Here is a 26,599-nt window from a genome sequence, read left to right on the forward strand (position 1 = left end):
GTTAAGTAAGAAATTTCCATAGTCCTGTCCAGCAAACCATGCCACATGGCCCATAACCTTCTCCTACCCTGCCCCATTATCTGCAATATTGATGTTCACATTACAATATGTTTAAAAAGTTGTAGTAAATATTTAGGTAATTAGAAAGTGAGCACTGGCCTCCGTGGGTGGGCAATTGCTTCAGATTCCCTATAGTCTCATGGTAAAGCCAGTTTTCACAGCACGCTGGACTATTTCCCAATTGAGAAATCTACAGTCCAATCCCCTGGCCATGAATGAACCTGCAAATGGTTCATTTGAATGGCCTTTTCTAATCAGGCCAGGAAGATCCAGAATCAGGGGGCTGCAAAAGTTTAGAGGATTTTACAGAGCTAAGAATACTTTTCCATGGTTCAGGATTTCAGTGCTTTGCTTTTTCCTCTGTACAACCTTTTGCCCAAATTTCAAGTACACCACATCATCTGCATTTTATCCCTTTGCTCTGTACTAGTTAAGGTTTTGGGGCTTCTGGGAACTATTTCTAAAGAGACTGTACTACTGCTGTTTCTTGTTTCACACTTGAGGAATATATGAATTCTCCCACCACAAATGGCATCTGGGCCATATCTCAGTGGATTATCAGGAATATGCAGCAGGATCTAATGAATTTTAGTGAGACTTGACATAGCAAACATACACTGCCCCTAAACATGTACAGTGCTCCCTAAAGCAGTAGCACCAGCAGTGTTTTGAAATTTGTATAGGGGTTAACACCCTCTAAAGGGTAACAGCAGTGACATGTTTGCTTTTGTAACATAGCATCAAATGATTGACATCCCATGCCTTATCCTCACTTCACTCAATGATACTTATTGAAAGGTTATTTCAGAGCTTCCTAGTTAGATGCATAAGCACACATGGTATAATAAACACTTTGAAAAACTAATTTGTTTTTTCTTAATAATTACATAAAATTTCCCATAAACTAATTGCCTTGTTCCTCACCTGTGTTCTGCAGTCAGAAAGATAAGACTACTGCAGAAGCAGCAGGGTAACGAGAGAGTTCTCTGCCACTTCAAGCAATTACCACGACATAAGAAAAAATAGATACCATGAGAAAAGTAAAAAGGGTCACAGCATTCTTGTCAAAAAGCCTCATTTGTTTTAATAAAAATATTTATTTGAACAAGGACTGCAGGAACTAAGCCGGGGTAGGACAACTTGTCTTACCAGAGGTCACTGCAACTTACTTTTACTTTGTTCATTTATGTCAGTAAGAACACTTAAAGTCATCTGGTGCAAAGAGAAAGATACTTCCACTTCTAATACAGCATCAGATACAACTTTTAGTGACATCTATCACAGTTTTTCTTTTTTTTGGGACACGGGGACAATATCTGTCCTGTGCCAAGCTTCTGCAGAGACAGTCCTATTACCAGCATCTTGGCACAATGGACAAACTCCAAAAGACAGGAGGTAAGTCTTTGGATCTTACACAGATAGATGGGATAATTCTTTTTCCTCTGGTTCCTATAACCAACACCTCCAGAGAGAGAGGGGAAGAAGAGCAGAAGGGTGGCTGTCACAGTTATGACTGCTGTAACTGAGAGCTCTGTCCACAACGGCTGCTCATCTGGCATTTTGCTCAAACACAGTGTCACGGTGTATCACCAGCTCTTTGCAAGAGGCAGAGCTCTCTGGCTGTGCAACTTTGCGTGGTTTTGACAAATATTTCTGACTCCATGCCTGCGTATGATCGTCAGAGAAGTTGTTTACAACACTAAGACATCCCCTTAGCCCCAATGACACAACACTGTCACTGATGTAATACCATCTTCAGCTCTTATCTCTGAGAACAGAGGTGTGAAAAACATACCACCTGTTCCCCTTACAGACAGAGTGATTAATTCAGGAATGCTACTGTGAACATGGCACATGCCCTCCTCAGAGCTAAATGCTTCAGGGCTTGCCATTTTGCTCTGGTGGTTAAATGCAAAATCAATATTGATTTTGATTGTTAGATTCTTTAATCAGCAAGTGGGTTTGATGTTTGCATTTGTGTGTTATGGGAAGCAACAGAAAAATCCTAGCCTGCCTGGAGGTGAAAGTGCACTAAAAGATGTGTGCTGCAGAATCAGCAGTTCTCTGAAAAGCCAGACCCACAGTGAGGCTGTCCAGCTGCTTTGAGGCTGAGCACAGGTCTCAAAATAAAAGCTGACAAATGCAAGCCAGCCTTGGCAGTTCTTGAGAGTGAGAAAAGGAAAATTCAGTGGCTACTGAACTTAAAGGTTCCACTTGCTTTGGTCAGGTAAAACTGCTAGAGGAAAATGGGAAAAGTCTTTGGAGTGATCCCATACCTGGTCCCTGAAGGAAGGAACCCTTTTGGGACAGACACCTGGTCCTTTTGGACTGACAGATGGCAATGTGGAAAGTCTCAGATGACATGACTGTCAGCATCAGGACTCAAGGAAGATGATAGGCTAAGTGACATTAATGTCTTCTATCTCACAGAAAACTGGAAACTGACCTTCAACTGCAGCAGCCACCTTCAGCAGGAGCAGTGATGAGTTTGATGCAGAAGTGACTAAGGTGAATGACACAGTGGTGCCTGCTGATGAACTATTTTGTTTGTCGCAACTGACTGGTTTGCAATTCTGATTTCCCTATCAAGTTTTCTTCCCTTGCCATGTAATCTGAGGAATCGTAACTCTGAAGAAAAGTTATATTGTCCAGCTCCACTCCCTCTGCTCTTGACCCTTGTGTCAGTTTGCCAGCTATGGTGCGTTGATACCAGGTGCCCACTAAAGCTGCTCTATCCCTCCCTTCCTCACCTGGGCAGTGGAAAGAAAATAAAAAGTTCATGGATCAAGAGAAGGTCAAGGAAGACTCATCAGCAATTACCATCACAGGCAAAACAGGCTCAATTTGTGGAAATCAGTTTAATTTAGCTAAGTCTTTTTCCCAGGCTTAGGTTCACTCCCAAATTCTCCATCTCCTCCCCTGCACTGGCATAGGGGGACAGGGAATGGGGTTAGTTAATCACGTATCTCTGCTGCTCCCTCCTCCTCAGCGAGATGAATTCTCACAGTCTTCTGCTCCAGTGTGTGGTCCCTCCCACAAGAGACAGTCTTCTGTGAACTTCTACAACATTGTCCTTCTCACAGGCTGCAGCTCTTCACAAACTGCTCCTGCTTGAATCCCTTCCAGAGGGTGCAGTCCTTCAGGAGCAGACTGCTTCAGCATGGTCCCCATGGGGCCACAGGTCCTGACAAGACCCTGCTTCTGTATGGGCTTTCCAGAGGGTTACAGCATCCTTCTGGCCAATCCACCTGCTCTGGCATGGCATCTTCCACAAGCTGCAGGTGGATACCTGCTCTACTGTGGACCTCCTCAAGGGGGACAGCCTGCAGGGCAACAGCCTGCCTCAACATAATCTTCACCACAGGCAGCAGAATCTCTGCTCTGGTGCCTGCAGCACCTCATTCTCCTCCTTCTTCACTGACCTTGCTGTCTTCACAGTTCTTTCACTCACATATTTTGACTCCTCTCTCCCAGTTGCTGTTGTGCAGTGGGGTTTTTTACTCTTTCTTAATTATGCTGTCACAGAGTTGCTACCACTGTTCCTGACAGACTCAGCTTTGGCCAGCAGCAGGTACACCTGGAACTGGCACTGTCTATTGGGAGCAGCTTCTGGCATCACCTCACAGAGGCCATCCCCACAGTCCTCCCTGCTATCAAAACGTTGCTGCATAAACCCAACAAAACAGAGAAGTACACCCCTGGTGTTAAGCTCTCCTTTATACCTGAGAGCTTATTTGAAAAATGTGGTGGACAGACATTATCCTCTTTTGGACAAGGTGAACTGGTGAGTGCTAAGCTTCCTTTTCTACAAAACACTGCACAGAACAGGGGATGTAAGACATCTACCAACATGCATATTAACAGCTGACCTACCTGTGAGAGTATAATAGTGATTTTAACTGGTGCCAAACCTCAAGGGTTCAGAGGTCCTCTGGCATTCTGCAAGTGGTGATGGGACCATATAAGTCTCTGTGGTGTGCTGCTGCTCTTGGTCCTCGACATGTGTCTCTGCATGAAGGCACCACAAACAGGTGAGAAACACCCTGATGTGATTGGTATATAGGTTTCTCATTCCAAGACAATAATAGAAACACATGAATCAAGACAAAAATAATAAAACCCCATATGCTTTTTCTTCCCCCTTGACTTTGTTTTCTTGCCATTGCAGAACACTCTGCAGCTCCAGGGAGACCTGCAAGGCAACCCCATTTATCACTGAGCATTTGGTTGTCTGTCTTACAGCAGTCTAAAGTCCTGAAAAATCATATAAATTAAGAAGAACTCCAGTGTAACATTGCTTATCCACTAGATACCAAGCACTTGATAATTTTTGCTACAAATCAGCTTACAGTGGGTGGTCCAGTGGAGCTGAATGAGGCCAGAATTCCTGCCATGCACCCATCTGCACTGTGAGCCCCTCTTCCTTTGGGTTGTGCCCTTCGGCAGAGCAGGCAGAGTTTAGCACCTGCTGTGTTTAGCTCTGTGATGACCCTCATGGAACCCTCAGCTCAAAGGAGAGGCAAAAAAGGCAGCAAAACCCAAGTTCCTTTCTAAAGGGTAAAACAGAGTTGCTTTTTTGACACAGTGCCATATGTTCCATACTACTGTCTGCTCTAATATTTTGCTTGAGCTAAAGCTGAAAAGCCTAACTGGCAGTGCCAATGACTGACTGCTGGCAGCCCTACCTCCTGTTGCACTCTGTCTCCTCACTTCTAGCTGTGAGGCTTGCTCCCTGGCATTTTAGCACCAGTTCCACCCAGAGACCTACCCATTTCCCACCAGACACACTGAAGAGAAACGTTTTACTGCCCTAAGACATTTACCACCTCAGAAACACAAAGGCTTCTCTGCATGTCCCTTAAGACTGTTCCAAATCTCTGAGGACCAAACCAAAGAAGTAACTAGAGACTGTGCTTTTTCCTCCCTCCCCCACAGCAGGAGACTAACAAGTTCTAATAAATATGTGCACGACCAATAAAAAAGTTACCCATTTTTTGCTGCATTTGGCTCTCAGAAGTATGTCCTAGTTAGCACAAAAATATGGATGAGGCAGAAGAAAATGCATTATTCAGACTATGATACTATCATTTTCCAACAAGCCTGGCTGAATTCTTGATGTCTTGTCTCTTCTTACACCTGGGAAGCAGCTGACCTGGAAAGCACTGTTGAAGCCACTGTTGGTTTTTGACATCTTTCATCTCTATTACTTCCCTATAGATAAATTCAAAGAACTGTTGTGTGTAACCACCTTTTTTCTGTCTAGGTGGAATAAAGGCAATTCTGAATTAAATAGGAAATAAACTGGTTTTGGAACATGCTGTACAAGAAGAGTGTACACAGGACAAAACAGTACATGCATGTACAGAACCAGCATGCCTGGTTCACAGGTCATGATACAGCCTAGTATTGGTTTTCAAAGCTTCATTGGCTCTAAGATGCTTGTGAGAAAGGTTAGATGAGATGTTATTAAATGGGAAGAGAGCACGACTAGCCTTCCAGCCTTATCTCAGGTCTTCCTGCAGTGCTTTGTTCTCATATCCCACTCCATCTTTCTTGTCCCAAAGCTGATCCTAAGAAGTGTAGGATATACAGGACCAAGGTGCTTGAACAGCTCAAAGCGTAAGGAGTGAGCACCACAGAGAGCACATCATACCCACAGTAATCCCAAGGGCCTCATGCTGCTCTGATACTGCCATTCCCCTTGGGAAGGCTCCAGTCTCTCTCCACTTGGGAGTGGCAGAGCAAATGAGTGTTTCCCACTTGGTCCCTGCATTTACTTTGCTTTGAAATGCTGCTTCATGAGGACAAGCTGGTTTCTAGCACCACGTGTAGAAGTTCCCTACCGACACCAGGAAAAGAAAGTTCTCCATCCTGGGAATATACACTTTGTGCAACAGCAAAGCTCATACACATGCTTCTCCAAATCGTCACTTAGAATAAGAAACCAGCTCTGCAGACACATGAAGTATTTTGAGGGCAGATGTGAAAGGTGCCTGGGCAATCTACAGGGCATTGTTCCAATTCTTGATGAAGCCATTTTTACTGAGGATATGCTGCTCAGCTACGAAGGGAATAGCTGCTCTGTGCCTCACACAGCTCTGCTGTCTTGTCTGTTCCCTGCACACTGAAAATGGTGGCAGTGTGACTGCTGGGTGCAATTGTGTGCTATCAATCTACACATCACCCAGTTTTCCCCTTCCTTCACTCCATGTGTCTGCACACCTTGTACTGTTAGAAGGTGTCAGGTACATTTATCACACAGTTAGCACTCTGTAAAATAATAACCAGAGCAAGGTACGCTGCACATATAGGACATTAAAATTGTCACACATGCATTTAATTTGTCTATGATTTATCTATATTTATCTATAAAACCCATTTTCTTGTACCAGTGTAATACTGTCCCTGCTCGGCTCCGTGGGGTCCCATGTGCACCCACAGAAGCACGGATGGGTTCAGTACTATAGTCGGTAGCAAAGAGTCGAGAAGGGCGTTTGCGTGTGTTCTGGCCGGAGCATTTATTCCTGCTACACTGTCGAAGGGTGCAGCAGCAAATATGAACATGATCCCGAAGCTCACAGTTTTATCCGGGGCCGGGGAAAAGGCAGGACTAGGGAACGGGGACCAATGGGGAACTCTCGGGGAGTGATGAGGGGTAGAGGCCAACAGCCAACCGGGGAATCCAAACTGGGATAGATTAACAGAACAGAACAAGCATCCTGGGAGAAGGTTTTTTGGTCGCCCTAACATAAGTGGTTCTTGTGTTACTAGGGGCTTGTCTTACTGAAAACTCTCTGTCCCTTGTAATGTATGTTCACCAGCCACCACATCAGTCTGTAGCATGAAAATCGTCAAGATATCTGTGCAGCAACTGGTTTCTCTGCCAACCTCCTTCTTGCTCCCACACTCCTCATACACTGATAAAATAAGTTCAATCTTCCCCTCAAGCTGCATTGAACAAAATGTGACTGAAGACGCTTGAAAAAAAGCACCAGAACAGGAGTGTTTTTAAAGTTCTGTTGTAGTCTGAATGGGAGCTCTGAGCTTGCATCAGCAGCGTCAGAAAGAGCCACTTTCTCAAGTCCCCTCTCCTTACAGGTATGACCCTGTGGCCAAAGATCTGGCTAGCCTGCTACTGCTGTCATCTTATGCTCTTTATGCCTTGTCTCCATGCTCTGATAGTTCCCTTACTTTTTTCCTCCATGTGCTGTTCATCATGATTTTCTGTTTGTTCTTCTGCCCTATTTTAGTCTTGTGTTGTTGCAGAGCCTTGTGGTATGTGTCCCTTTTTCCAGTTCCTCTGTGCACGACCACAAAAGGACAGTGCAAAGCACAACTCTATTTTCTCGACCTTTGACACAGAAAAAAGAGAAAAAAAAAAAGCAGGGGAGAGAGGGGGAAGATTAGTGAATGAGCGTATGAACAAGACATCTGGAACTACGATAATAGGTACACTGTCCCATAAGTGTGATAAGATACCAGCAACTATATAGTCTTGGCTTTGATAATTAGGTTCTCTAGTAGAGATATTCCATGAATCTTGCTCATATAATGAAGGTTTTTCATTATAGCAATGAAGCACTTGGCAAAAGCTGCTCTGCAGAGATGCAGAAGAAAAATATTTCAGCTACTGGAACGCTTCTATCTCTGGTGAAGTATCTCCTGACCTCTGACACTAGAGTTATTTCCACAGATCATTATCTCCTTCGAGTAAACTTCTCTTGGGTCCCATCTAGTGTAAGGGAGCTTCCTCAGGCTGGCAGGTCTCAGGAAGTGGTGCATATTGGGGTTGACATTTAAGGGTGCCTTGATTATCCATAATCTATGAGCTTTTCTTGAGTGGTTAAGAAGTGGTAATACACTTGAGGAAAGATGCAAGGAAGTTTTAATGTTAAGAGTTCCCAAGCCCGTGACAGAGCACGGAGACTGGCAAAGCAATAGCACTGTAGATAGTGCTTTTGCACTTGAACTTCAAGCATGTTGTGCAAAATATGATGATTTCCTCAAGCCCTGCTGACTTCTTCAGCAGGCCATAGTGATGGGAATGTGCCTGTTAGAAAACAACCTCCTAAGTATACAGTCAATTCTTTTTCTGTATTTTCTTTTCATGGTTTTTATTCTTTAGGTAAGAGTTTTACTAGGGATGAGGAAACAGCACTGCAGCAGTATGTCTCATAAGAACAAATAAATGAAGCACAATGTGCCTCACAGGACACAGGACAGCTGTGATCTCAGCTGTGAGGCTGAGGGTTGTGTGGAGCCTGATGACTGCTAAGAGAAAACAGGGACTGAATGCAGCCTGCAGATACTAACAACGAAAATTTCTAACCTTCACGATACAAATATACATAAGTGGACTCTAACAAAAGGCAGTAACAATGGGCCATCAGGGATAGTCAGGTTTCTCTAATTTCTTTTCTGTCACTCATATATGGGTGAACTGTTTTAAAATAATTTTGTCATTATGAGCCAGGATTAAACAATTTGGTGAAAAGTGTACACTCATTGGCCAGTAGCTGATGAGAAACATGAGGTATCATGTGCTTATATTTGGTATTCCTCCATTTGGGCTCTCTGGCTTTAACAAGACATTCACCCTCTGTATGTAAGCTGTAGATCAAAATGAATCTGTCTATGTTCAATATGCATATATAAGCAAGCAATTACTACCAAAAGGAACTTGGCTGCTGCAGTTTTGGAAAACATGCTGGAGCACCCATTCATTTCTTTTCCATGACTCATAGTGGTAAATGCAGTGAGAAAGAAGTGCATGTGATCCACATATCCTCTGAGCTGTTGGTGCTCCCATAAACCAGTGAATCCTAATTACAGACACTTCTGTGTTCTGAAAGTGTTGCACACCTTTTGTGATGTCTTTGCAAGAATATGCTGACAGAAAAGTCTTTAATAATGTCAAAAGAGGAGCCAGAGGGTCAGAAAAATAAGTGCCTCCCAAGATGTGAAAAGTGTAGTTCTGGTTTGCTTTGCTTTTTCCTTTCCTTAGTTGCTGTTGGGTTTTTTTACACTTTCAATAGACAGACTACATATATGTGTTTAACAAATATCTATAAAGATAGTTATCAATCTTGCCAAATTAAGTAAATCACTGCCACGTGCAAGCATGAACACTCTAACATTGGCTGTAAACTGAGAGCAGATTGAGAAGGGACAGTTATTTTGAAGTGAAACTTGGAGCCTGTTTCTTGTTGACATTTTTGGGGACTGTGAAGGAAGAAGTGAAGGACAAAGACTGAGAGGAACACAGTCAGGTCAGGTCATTCTGACATTTTCTGTGTTTTTCCACTCAGAAGCAAACCCAAAATGCAAGAGCATAGTGTCCCTAGCTAATAATGGGGTTGGTACATTTCTAAAGTCTCTGCTCAAGTATAAATCTTTCTTAACTGCTCAAGCCAAGTAAACTTTCAAACAATGTCAGAAGAATAGGCTGCAGTCCTGACTTACAAGCATGAACAGTGCAGGCATTCCCTCAAGGAGAGTGACATATGGGAGAGAGAAGTGTGTTAGCAGCAATCTTCAGACTACATCTGCAATGTCATGCTTGTTACATAATTAATATATTTAAAATTACTCTCAAGGGAGAGCAAGTGCCTTAGGATATCTACAAATTCATTCATGTAAGTACCCTGGACTATTTTTTTTGTATTAGAATTATGCCTAAAGGCTCCAGCTCAGTCTGAGAACACCATTTGCAATAGGCTCTGAATAGCCAGAGTAGTCACTATAAGCTCTCCAGGGAAATCTGAACCAACAAAACAAGAGACAAAACATCATTTTCAGGAGTCAGACCAAAAATACAAAGAGTCTCCCTTTTTCACCCCCCAAAAATTTAGTGCCTTCCGGTTGTGGCATAATTTCCTGTGAAGGAGGTAACAGGCCAAACTGGGAAGTATTTCTGCAGAAATAGTTCAGGATTTTCTTTCATCAGTCCTAAAAACATGTCAAATGTAAAGGCTTTGTCCTCACTTTCCATTCTATTACAGAATATAAATGATACCCACACTGAACGATAATTGCTGGATGAATAACTTTAACATCACCATAGTTTTTTTCTCTAGATGATAGGTGTGCCAGTCCAATCTTTGAACTGGAATTAATCTAGTTCTCTTTCCATAAGCCGTCTTACAGTAATGAAACAAATACAAGCCAGAGGGCTTAGTACATTGTAGGTGGCATCTGATGTAATCAAATACTAGTTTAAAGGAAAACCACGATGGTTTCTCTGTCATTCTTCCTAGAAATAGCTCATGGGAACCCTTCCCAATGAAAAAATATTCCTTAGAAGAAAGCTCCAAAAAAGTAGGAGTTAGATGAGGGAATGTCCGTTCCAATGTGCTTTCTCGTCTGGAAATAGCCTGCCTGCTTCAAAAGTGTATTATCTCCTCGTATGTGGTAGACTTGACATACAAAAGTGCATCATTCTACTCATAATTTCCTTATGTTATATTTCCTTATTTTACAACACAATGGTGTTAGCATAACCTCATAGCAAACAAACCAAATCTACTTTTCCTTCTTCCCTGTCCCCTTACTACATCAAGAGATCCACTGTGTCATGTTTCTCTTGGTCAGAGACACCAAAGCATTTCTGCCCTTCCAAACCCCTTTGCTAAAGAAAAAAGTGATTTTTGCCTAGCTGAGGTAGAGCCATCCATGCAGAAATGGTATCAGTAAGGCATTTCTTCTAGGAGACTAAAGGGGAGAAACTGTGATATTTCATGAGCCAAGCCCTAAGGCTGAAGAAAAGCTCAACAGTCATATGTTGCTTTTAGTCAAATAATGGAGTATATGTACATAAAGGCAGAAAAACATCTACTTAGTAAAGGTTTTATTTGTTTAGTACCTTAAGTCAGCTGTTTTGTTGACTGGCAAGTTTTTCACGGGCTGAAGCAAGCCTGCCTAATGCTGAATCTCTCAGTCAGCAAAAAAATGCTACTGCAAACAAGAGATTTAATTACTCCCATGTATGCAAGAGATAGTTTCCATGCATGTAAAAAATGCTAGATGGAAGCACACCGAGTAATTTGCTGAAACACAAGCTTCTTCATATTTTCAAATATGTGTATGACAATACACAAATGCATGCAGAAATGTACTCATTCCAGATTTATCAGGAAAATTTTTAGCAACTTAGCAAGGGAAAGAAGTCATGAATGTCATCATAATTTGTTCCAAAGCACTGTATTAGGTAACTCACAAGTGTTGCATATTCAATATAGAAGTTTTCTTTCAAATCTGTAAGATTAGAAAGAAAGGAAAAAACCAAAAATAAATGAACAAAAGACTCTAAACAAAAAAAAAAAAAAAACCAAACCAAACCCCCCAAACGTAACAACTTGTTCTTTAATTTTATTAGACAAAATTCTGAAACTATTGAAAAATTTTCATTTTACCAACATCAAGAAAACTGTCATAAATCTGGAGATATATTTAATTACTAGATTTGTTGCATTATTAGCAGGAATTGTCCCTGTTGCATTCGATGAAGAAAGAAAATGTGAGGAATCAGCTCTCTGTCTGTCTAGTTCCTATGTTGCAGTAAAATATTAAAAAGGATACATGTCAGAGAACCCAAGCAAAAATGGAGTTATTTATCTTGATGGACAAAGATTTCAATATTCTGGGCTAAGGTCATGCACATCAGTGATGAAACAATGACATTTTCCCACCAAAATGTCCCTTCTTACTGTGAATTCCCAGCAGAACCGTTAAAAATTGAGACTCAATTTTAGCATGGAAGATTGAAATGGGGAAATTAAATATGTTTCACCCAATAGCGATTCACTCTCGTTACCCCACATCTATTGTCTTCCAAGAAATGAGATATGATTTTTGACAATAAATTTTTTTAGTTGCCCTGAGCAGAGGCTTCTGATAGTGAAGGCAGCAGATTCTTTTTTTCTCTATACACAGAACATATCCAAGGAAATCTTATACAACAGAATTAAATCTGTTTTCCCTTTTGCTAACCAAATATGACACATCTAAGAACTAGCAGAAACTGATGATTTAAGGAAGTATTCAAGGGGGGGACAGGAAACAGGTTTACTCAAACAGCCTAAAGCTACAGAGCAAGCTCAGCAGGTAGCAGGAATTACCTCTATTTCTATGTAATGTTATTGAAAAATAAGGATGTCACAGCAGGGAACATGCACTGGAAACATTTTCCCATGTGGCTATTGCTCCGAAGCAGAGAAATTCTACAGACAGAAAATTGGGTAAGGCTTTAAAGGAAGTGTAAATGCAGATTTAAAAAGCATCTGACTTAAAGCAGCAGTTTGTCTTTGGATGGACCATATGAGTTTTTTCCTCCTTTGCACTTCTTGATTGAAGAATCTGGCCTAGCATGAGGCAGGAAGCTTGGAAACAAAGAGGGGAACTCTGCATCTCAACATGAATATATTTAGTCCCCTAATAATTTATAGTATCTGCCTTATGGTGTTGAAGACAACCAAAATTAATAACCCATACAGAATGAGGAAGATAAATTTAAAGAAAAAGGCTCAAACTATATTTTGCAGTTTTGAAAAAGAGCATCCTAGAAGCTTGTAAAAGAAATTAAAATATAATTATTTAACGAAAGAGAGAAGAAAATTTGAAAGCATTATTGTGTTCTGTGGTGTATAGTAAAAGCACACAGTGTGGACTGGCTATTAGTCACACTGTCCTTTTTTTGCCTGAAGCTACCGAAGGGGGCTGCCTGGACCATCATTATATACGCCTTTCCAAAAGCATACACATTTCAAACATTCCACTAGCAACTGAGACACCAGCAGGGCCGCAGGAAGGCTCTTGCCAAGCAACAGCTGGAGAAGATATGCCAGAAACAATGAATAACATGCTGAGAGAGCTACATGAGCAGCAAATCACTGTGCAGAAGGAGCCTGATGGTTTGCATGGGAAGACAGTTGCAGCAGCAGGAGGAAAGCAACAGAATGAGATATCTGCCCAAGAAAACTCCTTTACTTTCAGTTCTCTTTTTTGATACACATCACTGTCTTTGTGGCTTTTGAACATCCCTGCTACTCAAGTACCCTGCCCTAAATCATTCTGAGGAAGTAAACCTCACAGAATTGCAGTTTGTTGGCCTCAGGCACCAGAGTGATAAAAGCTACAAAATGTATTCTTACTCTGTTTAGAATTATACAATCAAAAGCCCCAGGGGTTTTTGCTGTAGAGGTTTCCTGTTGGCAGTAAATCTCAAAATACTAAATAGTAAGAGTGCTCTGCTGACACAGGTATTGAAAAAATTTGGGGATGCTTCTCTAAGGCCTTTGACTTACTGACCTCAACATACTTGTCTCTTACAAATACAAACCTGTGAGACATTACTCTAGTTTTTCCGGATAGTCAAACCCGTCACAAATTTCCAATTAGCCTGCTGACCTAACACTTGCAGATAGGTTTGAATTGATGATCAGATAGAGATCCAAGACAGCAAAGACTTACCCTGTGGGACCACATACAGTGTTAGTGCTAACACTGCACTCATTCCTTGCAGAGATAGATCAAAACTCTGGGCAGCACTGTGAGTTAGGAAGGCCTGTTATCTAGCTATTGTATCTTGAACTGCACATCCTGGTTAAGTTTTGTGGTACTGCCACATGAAGAGATAGTTTCCTGCTAACAAATGCGGAGTAAGCACTATTCTACCCTAAATATTTAGCCACCAACAAAAGAAATTGATGATATACTGACTTAGCCTGGCAATGGTTTGCTCAGCAGGTGTAAAATCCTCCTCTTCCCCTGACTCACCAGTAACCCATTTCTTGATAATTTGGCTAGCTGTTCCCAGGTGATGCAGAAATGGGATGTTTTCACACGAGTATTTGCACAGGACCTGGAACCTTCATCACCTAAGCCATGTGAAGCAGCAATTAAAATGGGCAATATGTCTATTTGACATATATGCAGGATCAGGAGTTGCTTGTGTTTATCCTCAATTATCTATAAGCACAATGTAGTATGCCCTACTGTGCAGGCCAGATAACAAGTCCCAGGAAAAGGGCATCTCTGTGCAAAAGCACCTCAGCTTTGACATGACAGACAAACTTCCCAGATATACAGGTTATAGGAATCTGGCAGAGGACTCTGTAACAAAGCTTTTCTGTATTGACCAGGGCTCAAGGTCTGAGGAGTAAAGTCAATTTGCTTAGGAAAACTAAAAGTCATTCCACCATTACAGGGCGGAACTTCAGACACTTCTAAACATCAAGTTGCCTTTTTTTTTTTTTTTTTTTAAGTAGCATACAGTGATATGATTTTTTCAGTGTGCTTTGGGTTTTCTTCATCTATATCTTTAGGTCAGTGAGGATTTACATACTGATGATGAGGAGTTTAACACTGAAATTCTAAAGATGGTGCTCAAAACCACAGTTTCTGAGTTCAATATAAATTGAAGCAGTTTAACACCTAGAAGGCACTTGTGAATGCAGCTAGGAAGATTACCAAGGTATTCTGCAGAACAGCCAACTAGTGATACAAGTTGCTATAGACTGCTGGGACAGTTTATCCTTGAGACAAATTATGGAGTTCACATGCTGTCTAGATAGACATTATTAAACTGTATTTGCAGTAGGCTCAGCTGCAGGCACAGAAGAACCTCCTGTCCCCCACAATCAACACTGTCCCCTGCCCTTCTGCTGGCTATTGTGATAGAGACACTTCCTGGCAAAATCAAAGCCAGCAGTTCCTGCATCCCTGTTCCCTAGCCTCTTCCCTGTGTCATGCTCTCCCCCAGTTTTGGTGGTTGTGAATTTTGTGAGACTGCTTGTAAAGCCACAATTGACAAAACCAAGGAAGTGACTAAGGTTCAAAATAACTTTTAAATTAGCAAGTAAAAAACAGTAGCTTTGCTCTGGGGTCAGGTATCCATGGACCCATCACTTCTACAGTCATACCACTGCTTCCAGCCTGACATGTATAAACTGCTGATGACCTTAGCTTATATTATGAACTGAGAAGAATGGGGAGCAGCTATATATGTTTGCACTGCAGGTTCCTGCAGTGCTGGGGTAAATAGTCCCTGGGGAAGGCTTGAGGGAGGAAGAGAAATCACGGAGTTCAAGTTCCTTTTGATGGTGAGTCAGCACCCTTGAGCTTCAAGTAGCAGTATGCATCTGGTTCAATTTCTTACATGTTTATTTTTCCTTTTAAGAAACAGTAGTATTAAAATGAAATTTCAAATTCTGGAGTGCAGTTTTGTGGCAAGGGCTTGCATAGAAGGCCAAGGAGACTTGCTCAGTAAATTGACTAGGAGTCTGTGGTGCGTTGTTTCTGCAAATATTTTATGTCCTATCACTTCAGAATAATTCCATCTTGGCACTGGGTAGCTTTTTCCAGACTTTTCCATCCCTTTAGAACGTGAGATCAAATTTATCCTAGAGCCACTTGGTTGTGGTGATTTCTGTTCCAATTTCAATACATTCAATAATAACCATGTAATTATTCTTCCTCACTCTCATGACTAATCAGGAATCTTTTCTTCTCATGATTACAGACTTCAGTCACTTATACACTTCTCAGGACACTTCTCAGTTCCTGTTACCGGCCACCATAGGCAGGTCAGCAGAATTCCCTTTTGGAGATACCATTACATTTTCTCTTGTTTCTGCAGCAGATGAACACTTGAGAGAGAGAAAGAAGAAGAAAAAAACAACCATCTTTTTTCCCCACTTATTACAACATAACTTTCTATTAAGCGCCAAAAGAGTTTTCATTAAGTAATATGTATCCCTTTCTATAAAACCTGATTCTTCTAATATATTAAAGCATACCTTCTTTATTTTTTGTGAAGATCTGTTAACTACTTTTGGCACATATAAAATACATAAAGAAGAAGGAAAAAAAAATCCCAAATACTGTATCACACTTCTATCAATAACTTAGAAGTTCGAATAACTTACAAAAACAGATGTAATTTTTATAGAAAGCCAGGTGATACCACTACTATATTTAAGGCTCCAGATAATACTCTAGGGAGTACAGCTTAAAAACAAACATTTCCTAATGCATACTAAGCAGTAAAATCAGCCAATCATTTTCTGCAGTCATATAAGAAAGAAAGGCATCAAAAAGAAAGGCATTCACTAGTTAATTCCGGTATATTTATGACATCAAGCTTGTTTTACTTTTGTAAAACTCAATCTGCTTTGACAATGTCTCCAGATTTCCCTCTGCTGGGATAATGGGATCATTGCTCACTAGAAATTAACCATTGCAATCTGCTTGTGATACTTTTGTAGGGAACACTCTTAAAAAGCTTGTAAATGTAGGAAGACAGTAGAGCTTTCCTTATGCATGTGCAGAGAACTGCAAATAATCAGATTGATCAGGTATTACAGTCCTGTTTCTGCTAGCAGCTTAGATGGCATCAGTCACTTTAGTCTTCCTGGATGTACCTGACTGTTCAGGAATTGAGGGCAGATGTAACAGATGAGGTGCTGAGACATTTCAATGCTGCTACTTCTTTGAGAATTTTAGCTTTATATTTTCATGCAGGTGCAGTATTGGCTGCTGCCCAGTAAAACATTAAATCCTTGCTGTCATGACCTTAGCATCCAGTCTTCCCTATTTCCTGACCTCCCATGGGTAAACTTTCTCTGAAGGCCTCTTATTCATATTCATGCCAGTAGAACTGGCACCGGCAGCTCTGGCTTTCATTCCTATTAAAGCAGTTCACTACTGGTACAAGAAGGTAACATTATGCATCAAAAGACTGATTGATCTGAAAAAATTAACAGGCTCACTGGGTTTAAAGAGAGTAGGGTAAAAAGACATGTACACAGGTGTACATCTTTGAAATACACATTTGTTTGCTGTGTTGGCACACAGGGTAGTTGGTGAATTCAGACCAGTGATACTTCCAAACCTTTTTGGCTCAACATGATTGTAGAAGGTTCATGTTTGAGGATATAACTGTGTGGGAGACAGCTAACAGGGTTTATTAAGGCTAGTTTGACAGCTCCCAGAGAGAAAAACTGCAAAAATTCTTTGTGCTGTCACAAGAGATCAAAATAGCTATGCTTTATACACAATATGAGAAGCTGCTATGTTAAATATTAAATTGGGACCTCTACATGTATTTTTCAGGTTACGTAATATTTTACTTCACTATAATCTGCAGTCTATTTCAGACACTTTTTTTTTACCCCTACTCCAGCATTTTCTACAGAAAAACATGCAGATCACTGACAATACTCTAATTCCAAAGAGATCAGCATTTTTGGTTTGACCTCGCACACGCACCAGCTAGAAGGTTCCTTTACAGCTCTGGGTCCCCACTGTGCACTGTGATCCTGCCCTGCTGAATGCAGACTGCATTTGCATTGCTTGGAGACTCTTTCAGTGTTCATGCATATGGACAGTATTAAGTTTGTACAGCTAGATAGCAATTTGGTTCAGCTATCACCACATTTCATAGTATTTCTTTACTTACTTACCGCAATAATTTTCCTATGTTCTTGCAGTTACTCTCAGACAAATAACAGAGCTCATTTGGTTACAGTATGGAATGTTTGACTCCAGGATATGGATCTACTCATTCTTCCCTATACTGCAGCCTGTTGCAGAGCTGTGCTACTCCACATAGTGTATGTAGGAAACATTATTTACAGCTAACCATTTCTGCAATCTCCCATACTATCTCTTTTTGCCCTCCTTTAAGAGTGTATGAATTTTACAGGCTTAGATTAATTTTTGGATTTTCTAGGAATCTAATTTTTCTGAACTGCTGGGGAGATTTCCTCTTTCACAAGACAAGGAGAGTGAAAAGTAAACCAAAACAAGTTCAAACAAAACTTCCACCACTGACTCACTGTGGTATCCTGCCCCGCTGGTGTATTGGGCCCGTGGGGGGCGGACTTAATTTTCTCTATAGCAGTCCTGATAACACTGTTCTTGGTATTTGGAGCTAGAAAGGCATTGATGACATACTAGTGTTTTGGCTGCAGGGCTCCCACAGCATCAAGGTTGCCCTTCACTCAAAGACGTCCTTCAACAAGGACAGCTGAGACAAACTGACCGAGGAATAATCCATAAAATATGACATATGTTCAGCAACAAAAATAAGAGAAAGGGGTGCAAAGCATTCATTCTTAAGGTGTTTGTCTGTGGACCAACTGCTATGTGTTCTGAGACCCTTCTTGACTGGACATAGCCTGGTGATGAGATGGAGAGAATAAGTATTTTGTTCTCCTTTGATTCCATGCATGGCCTTTGCTTTATCTTTATTAAACTGCCTTTATCTTGATCCACAAGGTTTTTTCCATGTGATTTTCTCCCCCACTATCCTGCTGAGGAGGGGGAGTGATAGAGCAGCTTCCTGGGCCCCTAACATCCAGCCAAGGTCAACCCACCACAGCTGGTCTAAAGGAAATTTATTCCAAGTGTTGAGGTTACATTAATTTTCCTGACTTACTCACTCTTTCATCATCCTTCTCCAGTCGTTCAGGAGGTTTTACAGCTCAGGCATCTTGCTCAGGAGAACTGAGTTTGCTGAACCTATTCAGTTCACATTGGTTACAGGGTTACCCAATATCGCTGGTTGCACAACCTCAACACCTACCCACCATAAATTCATAGTAATCTCAGATAAAGGAGCCAGACACACCCACAAATCCTCAGAACTAGTGCTACATTGTCTGCTCTGGATATAACCTTGTCATTTTACACTGATTCACAATTCTGTGCTCAGACAGACAGAAAAATACATTCCCTGTTTCCCAAAAACCCATACTCTACAGACACAGGCTCACTATAGTTCAACAGAATTTCTTTCAAATTGTGTTGAAGTGTTTATTGAAAGTCATCCATACCACTGCAGTAGGCAATTAATTTCTGGTTGTAAGGCCTAAACACATTCAAGAGAGTCTGAAGCTCTGTGCTCCATCACACTAAGTGGATGTGCTTTGCCAAGAATGGAAATGTTCCACATTTTTGTATATATTGTATACCATATACAGCATGGGAAACAAAATCCCTGGTCTGATTCCCACCTATATTATTAAATGTCTTTACAGGTCTAAGGTGCATAGGATTTTTGTGCATAGAAAACCTATTTTTCCCCATTCAAAATGTATGTAAAAACAACTACCTCTACTCTTTCATCATCCATCTGAGACTGCCTAATTTCAAAACTATGGGTTATGAGAACTTGTAGTAACAAATCACTCCTTGTAAAGAAACCTTTTTCTCCTGATCAGACTGAGGAAGGGGCAAAGAGATATTTTTCCCCATACAATACTAGAAGATTTTCTCCTGTAACACAACATCACCATGCGTGATTCTGAGAACTGTATCTAAAGAAAAACCATTTGGCCAGGGCTATAAAAATTTGCATTGTGTTGTAATATTTTCTTTTTCTGATTCATTATCTGAAAAAATTCCAAATGGCACTCTAATTCACTGGCATCAGAAAGGAGGTTTATTGCATTAATTAAAAAGTTACAACACACCATTTTAAATCTCTAGTGTTTCACATAGATGTCTGCACACCAGGGTTGCTTGGTATTTGATGGGAAGTTAGTATCTTGAGAGAGAAGTGAGGGGGCTGGGGTTTGGGTTTTCTGTTTGGGGTTTTTTTTGCAAATGCATCTGAAATATACAATTTCTCCTGCCTGTAAGGCATGCATCAGGTTCAGTATGCATCATGCATCAGGTTCCATGTCCTATGCAGCAGTACATAGAAAATCAGTAGTGCTGCACAAGCACTCCTTGAAGCTTTTAGATTGATACTTCTTAAGATCAACAAAGCTGTTATCTGAGCGACAATGGGAATGGCATGGGGCACAGGCAGAGGAGACTGCCATTTCAGACAGGGATTTTCTTGCCACAAATAGATTCAGGAAAAAGGCATTTCTTACCTACTAATTTCACTATTTAGTTACTTTAAAGAAGTTTTAGTTCCATTTTCTATTTCTTGAGCTTCCTTCTGTGTGTCTGTGAAACCACTAAAGAATCCAAGTATTAGAGTGGTTTTCGAACCGGGCAATGCCAGTTTTCAGAGCTTAGTGTCATGTAAGGGAAAGGGGAAGGAGACAATAAGGGACTCAGTAAAAATACATAGGATCAAAGAATATTCTGAATTGGAAGGGACTCACAAATCCAACTCCTGGACCTGTACAGAACACCCCCAAGATTCACGCCATGTGCCTGAGAGCATTGTCCAAATGTTTCCTGAACTCTGTAAGGTTTGATGCTGTGAGCACTTCCTTGGGGACTCTGTTTCTAGGTGAAGAACCTTTCCCTGATATCCAGCCTAAACCTCCCCTGGCACAGCTTCATGCCGTTTCCTCAAGCCCTGAAACTGTTCACTACAGAGAAGAGATCAGTGCCTGCCCCTCCACCTATCCCTCTGAGAATGGAGAAGACCACAATGAGGTCTCCCCTCAGTCTCCTATTCTCCTGAGCAAGTGACCTCAGCTGATCCTCATATGGCTTCCCCTTGAGGCACTTGACCATCTTTGTTGCCCTCCTTTGTCCCTAATAGCTTAGTATCTTTTTTATATTGTGGCACCCAAAACTGCCCCCAGCACTTGAGATGAGGCCACCCCAGTGCAGAGCAGAGCAGGACAATCCCCTCCCTTGTCCAGCCAGCGATGCTGTGCCTGATGCCCCCCAGGACAAGGTCGGCCCTCCTGGCCACAGGGGCACTGCTGGCTCAGATTCAACTTGCCCTAGATAAGGACCCCCAGGTCCCTTTCTGCAGCGCTGCTCTCCATCTAATTCCCCAGTCTGTCTGTTCATCCAGGGTTGTCCCATCCCAGGTGCAGAATCTAGCACTGGCCCTCGTTGAACTTCATACAGTTGGTGATTGCCCAGTTCTCTGATTTGTCAAGGTCTCTCTGCCTTCCTTCTGCAGACTTAGTATCCCTTCAAGTACCACCTATATTATATGTATTAAGGAGTATCTGAAGATAAGGACCACACAATTGTAACCCAACAGGTGCTATTCTTTTCATTTTCATTAAGAAAGAACATTTGGAGATTTTAACAGACACCTGTTCCTGGATTATGTGACTAGTGGGGAGAAACACTGAATAATGAAGCAGGACACAAATGTGGCAATTAAAACTGCTCTTTGTAACACATTGTGAGCTACAAAGCTTGAGAAGACAGTAGCAGTTGCCCTGATTTACTCTTGGAAAGTGAAAAGACACTTGTAAAAAAAAGTAAACTGCAGTAAAAAAACACCTAAATAAGTCTAAGTAAAATCAACCCACTTAAATCTGCTGCAAAATAGTGAAGACTGAGGGTGACGAGTTGCAGGGCTCCCAGGCTTTCATGTTGCAAAGTGACCTTTGAGGGGAACAGTAATGGTGATTGGGAATGCCTTGATGCTCCAAGTACAGCAAATTCAGTGTAAAACACAGCTTCAAGAGGTACATAAAATCTAAGCACTGAGGTTGAGTGCCTGCAGTTTGTTATACTGTATTCCAGCAATAGCTTCAGTTCCCTGCAAGTTATGTCAATGGATCTGGAGAAGAAGCATTTTTAAACCACTGCTGGCAGAAATTACGCAACTAACATGCTGCTGAATCAGTATAATGAGAAGTTCTCCATTGGCCTAAAACACAGAATTAGCTAACTTATGACTGATTCAGAAAGGATCTCTGTAGTTAAGTAATCTGACAGCCTACATAAGCACAAGTCATAACCTTGCATGCACTATGTTCTGCATTGAATTTTCTAGATAGAATAATACATTATTTTTTAAGAAGAAGACACACAATTTCATTGTTAAAATTGCTACAACTTCTTGAGACAGTTCTGGATTATGTCCTGGTTCTGGCCAGGACAGGATAAATTTTTTGCAGGAGGGGGCATGGCTAGAACCTGAAGGTTATTCCATACCACCTCACATCTTTGTCAGGGACAGAGGAAAGGGAATATCCTCCAGGGAAGAGGGGTTCTGGTCTGGTCGAGAAAACATGTTGGAGGGAGCCATCTGGTATTGCCTGTTGTTGGGGGGTTTTCACGTGAATTATTTAATTTCTTGTTCCCTCTGTCATCAGTATTGTTGCTGGTACTGTTACTTTTCTCATCTCATAGCAGTTTCCAGTAAATTGTTCTTACTTTGACCTGTGAACTTTGCCTTTGTGCTTTCAATTCTCTCCAGTTTGTTGCAGGTGAAAGGAGAGGGGAAGCAGGGTAGTGAGAGAAAGCGTGTGGTTTGGAAGGTCTCAGTGAGGGGCACTCAGTTGGAGAGTACTAGTTCTAAACTATAACAGACAGACAGATACCTTGAAAGTCTGTGTGAATGTCTGTGTTGAGATCTTTTTTGCAGGGAAAGGAAGCAATTCATAAATTTAAGGATAAATCATTTTTATTGGACTGAATAAAGTCCTTAGTAAAATCTCTTTTTAGAATAAAGTAATTAATATATTCTGTGATTAATTCTGTTGTTGTCTTGTATCAGGACATAGAGGTGCTGCAACTGAGGCAAAAAATGGGTCCTGCTACTTTCTTCCTTTATATATTTGTACTAGGCAACTAAGGAAACTCTTCTCCTTGGTCAAGAATTCTCTCATTTTCTCTTGCCACTTTCCACAAATACTAGAGTAAAAAGAATTAGTAAGCAGGCCAGATTCCAATCTATTAAAATATGGTTTGTCTGGAATGGCTCTATTGTGACTGACATAATCCATCTGGGTTTGCAGATTTGTCACCTAGATCAGCAGCTGACTGTTGACCTCAGAGTTTTTGAGAAGATGGAGCCTGAAGTCACTGGAGTGAAGTTTGCACACTGGCAACTAAGTACCTGGTGTTTAGCTGAACAGAAACATCTTGGGAGACTGCCAAAACCAACCAAACAAAAAACCAGGGAGAAACCTAGAGAAGAAAAATAGTTGCATCACTTCTCTTGCCTTCTGCTTTCCACTGTAATTTCTGGCCAATCTGTGTCCTGTTCTATAGCTACATTACAATTTAGGAAATTATTTCACCATTAAAACGCTGAGTCATCTTTGCTGAGACAAGTCTACAACATATAATGACATAATTTAGGAATATCTTGATTCAGCATTTTAATCCATCCTTTTATGTGGTTTGGCTAGAATAAATAAGGGATAGAGAGGCAGCCTTGTTCCTTGCAGTATCTTATGCTGTGGATTATGGTGGGAAAGGACACGTGTAATTTAGCCAATAATCTTGACTTCATTCTGTGTAGGAAAAGACCTTGAGTCATGAGTAGAAGGTGAACACATGATGTGAGATTGTTATGTTTGTTTTACCAGTTACTGCCACTACAGACTTATTAGTAATGAAGAGTTCCTCACAGATTCCAACCAAAATTGAAAGTATTCTGATGGAGTATTTTGTCAGCTCCATTTAGCAATTACTTGTGAAAACTGAGATAGATAACAGACTTCCTGACAGTTTTAAATCTTAATCTCAGAGGCACAAAGGTTAATTAAATGCTGCTGCAAGACAAAATTAAATTTCAGCCAAATATCCTTTCAAAACCAACATAGGATGGAAGGCTGCCAAAAACCCCACATGATTTGGAACTCAAGAAAGAAGAAGGGCCTCCAGGTCTGCAATGCAATAACATAATACTTTTGACAGTTTCTCAAAGGAGTAGGCCAGAGGATGCAAGGATGATCCTGTTGTTTTTTCTGTAATAGCTGACAAACTACTAAAAGTAGGTTGTCAACTAAAACTCTACTCATTTCTTAGTTTCTCTGGAATACATCAATACTCTAGCATGTCCTCAAGCTTACTTTCTCCTCCATAGAACAATTTAACATTATAACCTGATTTTGGACAAAACATTTCTAAAAACAAAATAAGCAAACAAATAAACAAACAAACACAAAATGACACTCACTCCCTCCCCCAAAAAACCCCAGACCAACAAACCAACAAAAATCCCAATTAAACCAAGTAAAAAAATTCCTAGAGCTTGGAAAGAGGAACCACAATCCATGGCTTTTCACAATCAGGATTAGACTATCAGCCATAATCCTTCCTGTGTTTTCTTATGGCAATAGAACTTTCCCATGCTTAGTGGCAACACCAGACAAGGTGGAAGAAAAATGCTCTGAATTCAGTTTATCATGATTATTTTGATCTTCCAGGATCTACAGAAATGGATTTGGTCACATATTTCTTGCTTCTCCATGACAATTTTCACCGATGCTGATTTCAATAAGAGCAAGCAGCACCAACAACCCGTACCAGATTCACTGCTTTTGCACTGGCAGAATCCTCTTCCCCACTGATGCCTACAATGTACATCCTGGTTTGGCATGTATCTGGATGTATCACTATGCTGCACTTCACTCATATACTGTCTGTGCTTATCTGAGGAGGTAAATAGGACTAGGAATATTTTTGTTGACAATCAAAAGTTCAGAGCTATGGAACAGTGTGAGGATATGAAGGTGGACCTCCCTATCACTTCGCGTTTCAGCTGGGCTGACCCTGCAGTTTGCCATAAACTCCAAATGTTACATTCAACAACCTTACCAGGTCAGGCTTCCCAGTTCATTTCAACACACCAGATGAGCCATTGGGACTAATGTGTTTTTTGAATGCACATTCTACCTTCAAAGTATTTAATTCTGAAAGCATCCAAGTGAGGTCAGCTTTTTGCTTACACAGCATTCAGATGAAGAAGGCTCTGGATTTTTGCACTGATTATATGCATCTTATTTTAAATGCAATGAAGAGCTAGAGCATAGAGACATGGATTCTCCAAAAAGCTAAAACATTTGAGGTCTCTGGTTCAAATAGCTCAGTGGTAAGAGAATAAGCATTTCTCTCCTATTTCCTGGAATTGTGTAAAGAAATTATGATAATGACTCATTCACACTGCTCAAATGTAAACCATTTTATTAGTAATGGACATTAACACCCAGCAGGTCTTCTTTTTTTTTTTCTTTTTCTTTTTTTTTTTTTAATGTTTATTTAGGTGCCTAAGCACAAGTTTATAGTGACTTTCCCGAAACTACCCATGTAGAGACTTGCCCTTCCTCCAAGGTCTCTTGTGGAAAAAGTCACCTGGGCAAGACAAAGAATTGACTCTGTGACACACGGACATTATAAAAGGTGTCTAAAAGAAGAAAACTCTTTTCAACTTATGTTCTGGTTATGAATGAACCCCAAGAGGAAGATGGTCTTTTATTTCATGCAATCACTTTCAGAAACCTAATGCATTTTTTCAAAAGCAGCATTGCACAATAATAAATATTGTAAATCATGTGTCTTTAACAAGTGATAAAAAGAACAGAGAAGTTATATGGACAAATTAAACTGGAATCATATGAAAGGAAGTTCACAGTGCTTTTTAATTATCTTACTGGTTTAAAAATAACTCTTCTGTTATCTTCAAAGGAAAAAGACCATGACATCTGAGGAGTTCATTAGCTCTACATAAAGAACCAAATAACTTCAATACGAATTCTAAGACAGAGAGCAAGACAATGCTTTTTCATAAGACAATACATTTTCAGAGGAAAATGTATATAATTTTAAACTCACATAAATATGTAAACAGTGAATTAAAAGAAGTGTGCTAGCAATATGACTGCTTGTAGTGGCAGAAAACACTACTTCTTTATTTGAATTTTTCCTAGGATAGAAATATTTTAGAAATACTGCTGTTAATATTTGAAAAACATTAGGAAAATATACTGGTATGTCAGATAAACAAAACTACAGTTTTCTTTTTTTATGCTATGAATACTAAGACAGTTCATAGGAAATATATCGTGTATGGATATTTTTCTTCTCACATTAATATAGGAGGCTCATTTCAATATCCTTGAAAATCTGCAAGGTAGAGCCACAATAATGATCCTTCCTCTGCAAGTTCTTCTGTACAAATATTAAAATTATACATTCAATATTAAATATTTTTGCTGCTTCTTCATCATCTGAGCACCTCAAATTCTTATGATGTATCACACCAGAGAAGTAAAATTACCTGCACTTCCCTGAAAGAGAAGTGAGATTGAGACACTTGGAAATACGCATTTGTGCTGAGAATCAAACCTCATTCTCCTGAATTCCAGGCAAATGTGGTAATTGCTGCACAGCAATTAAAAGCAGTATCACATACACAAAAAATCTTCTTTTATCTAACATCGATATAAGGTTAAAAAAAGTCATCAGTACTGTAAGGAAGTATTGCACTAAATATGCGTATTTACTATGCTTGAAGTCTGAAGGCCTTTAGAGGAGAGACAGCAAAAATGGCTGGGATCCTTACTTAAGTTTCTACTGGAGTCCTCCCTAGTTTAAGAAATGAACACACATGACAATCTTCAACCAGCCTAAAGAATCTGCAGAAATAATATTAACTAAAGTTTATCTATTCCAATTTAACTTGAATATCTACAACATATTTAAAATATTCCAGCATTTATACATAATTATATAGCACTGCCACTCTATCTTTGCAGTTTGGCTTCGTAACATTAGAAATACATCAAGATGTCTTGGGTTGATTATTTAATATTAGCCCCTGTTTGAAGATACTCTTGAAGAGCACTTCTCCATCAAAAAAACCAGAGTTCTA

The 26,599-nt window shown here is 40.4% G+C and overlaps 1 long non-coding RNA gene across 1 annotated transcript; it reads left to right on the forward strand.

Annotated features, from left to right (window-relative positions):
* The first annotated feature begins 1,193 nt into the window (after positions 1-1,193).
* On the forward strand, positions 1,194-25,777 carry LOC125320535. The gene is made up of 3 exons (XR_007201167.1): positions 1,194-1,455; positions 2,491-2,568; positions 22,737-25,777. It is a non-coding gene; the product is annotated as an uncharacterized LOC125320535 (long non-coding RNA).
* Positions 25,778-26,599: the final 822 nt, after the last annotated feature.

The sequence above is a fragment of the Corvus hawaiiensis genome, chromosome Z, assembly GCF_020740725.1.
Source record: "Corvus hawaiiensis isolate bCorHaw1 chromosome Z, bCorHaw1.pri.cur, whole genome shotgun sequence".
In the NCBI taxonomy this organism is placed as follows: domain Eukaryota; kingdom Metazoa; phylum Chordata; class Aves; order Passeriformes; family Corvidae; genus Corvus; species Corvus hawaiiensis.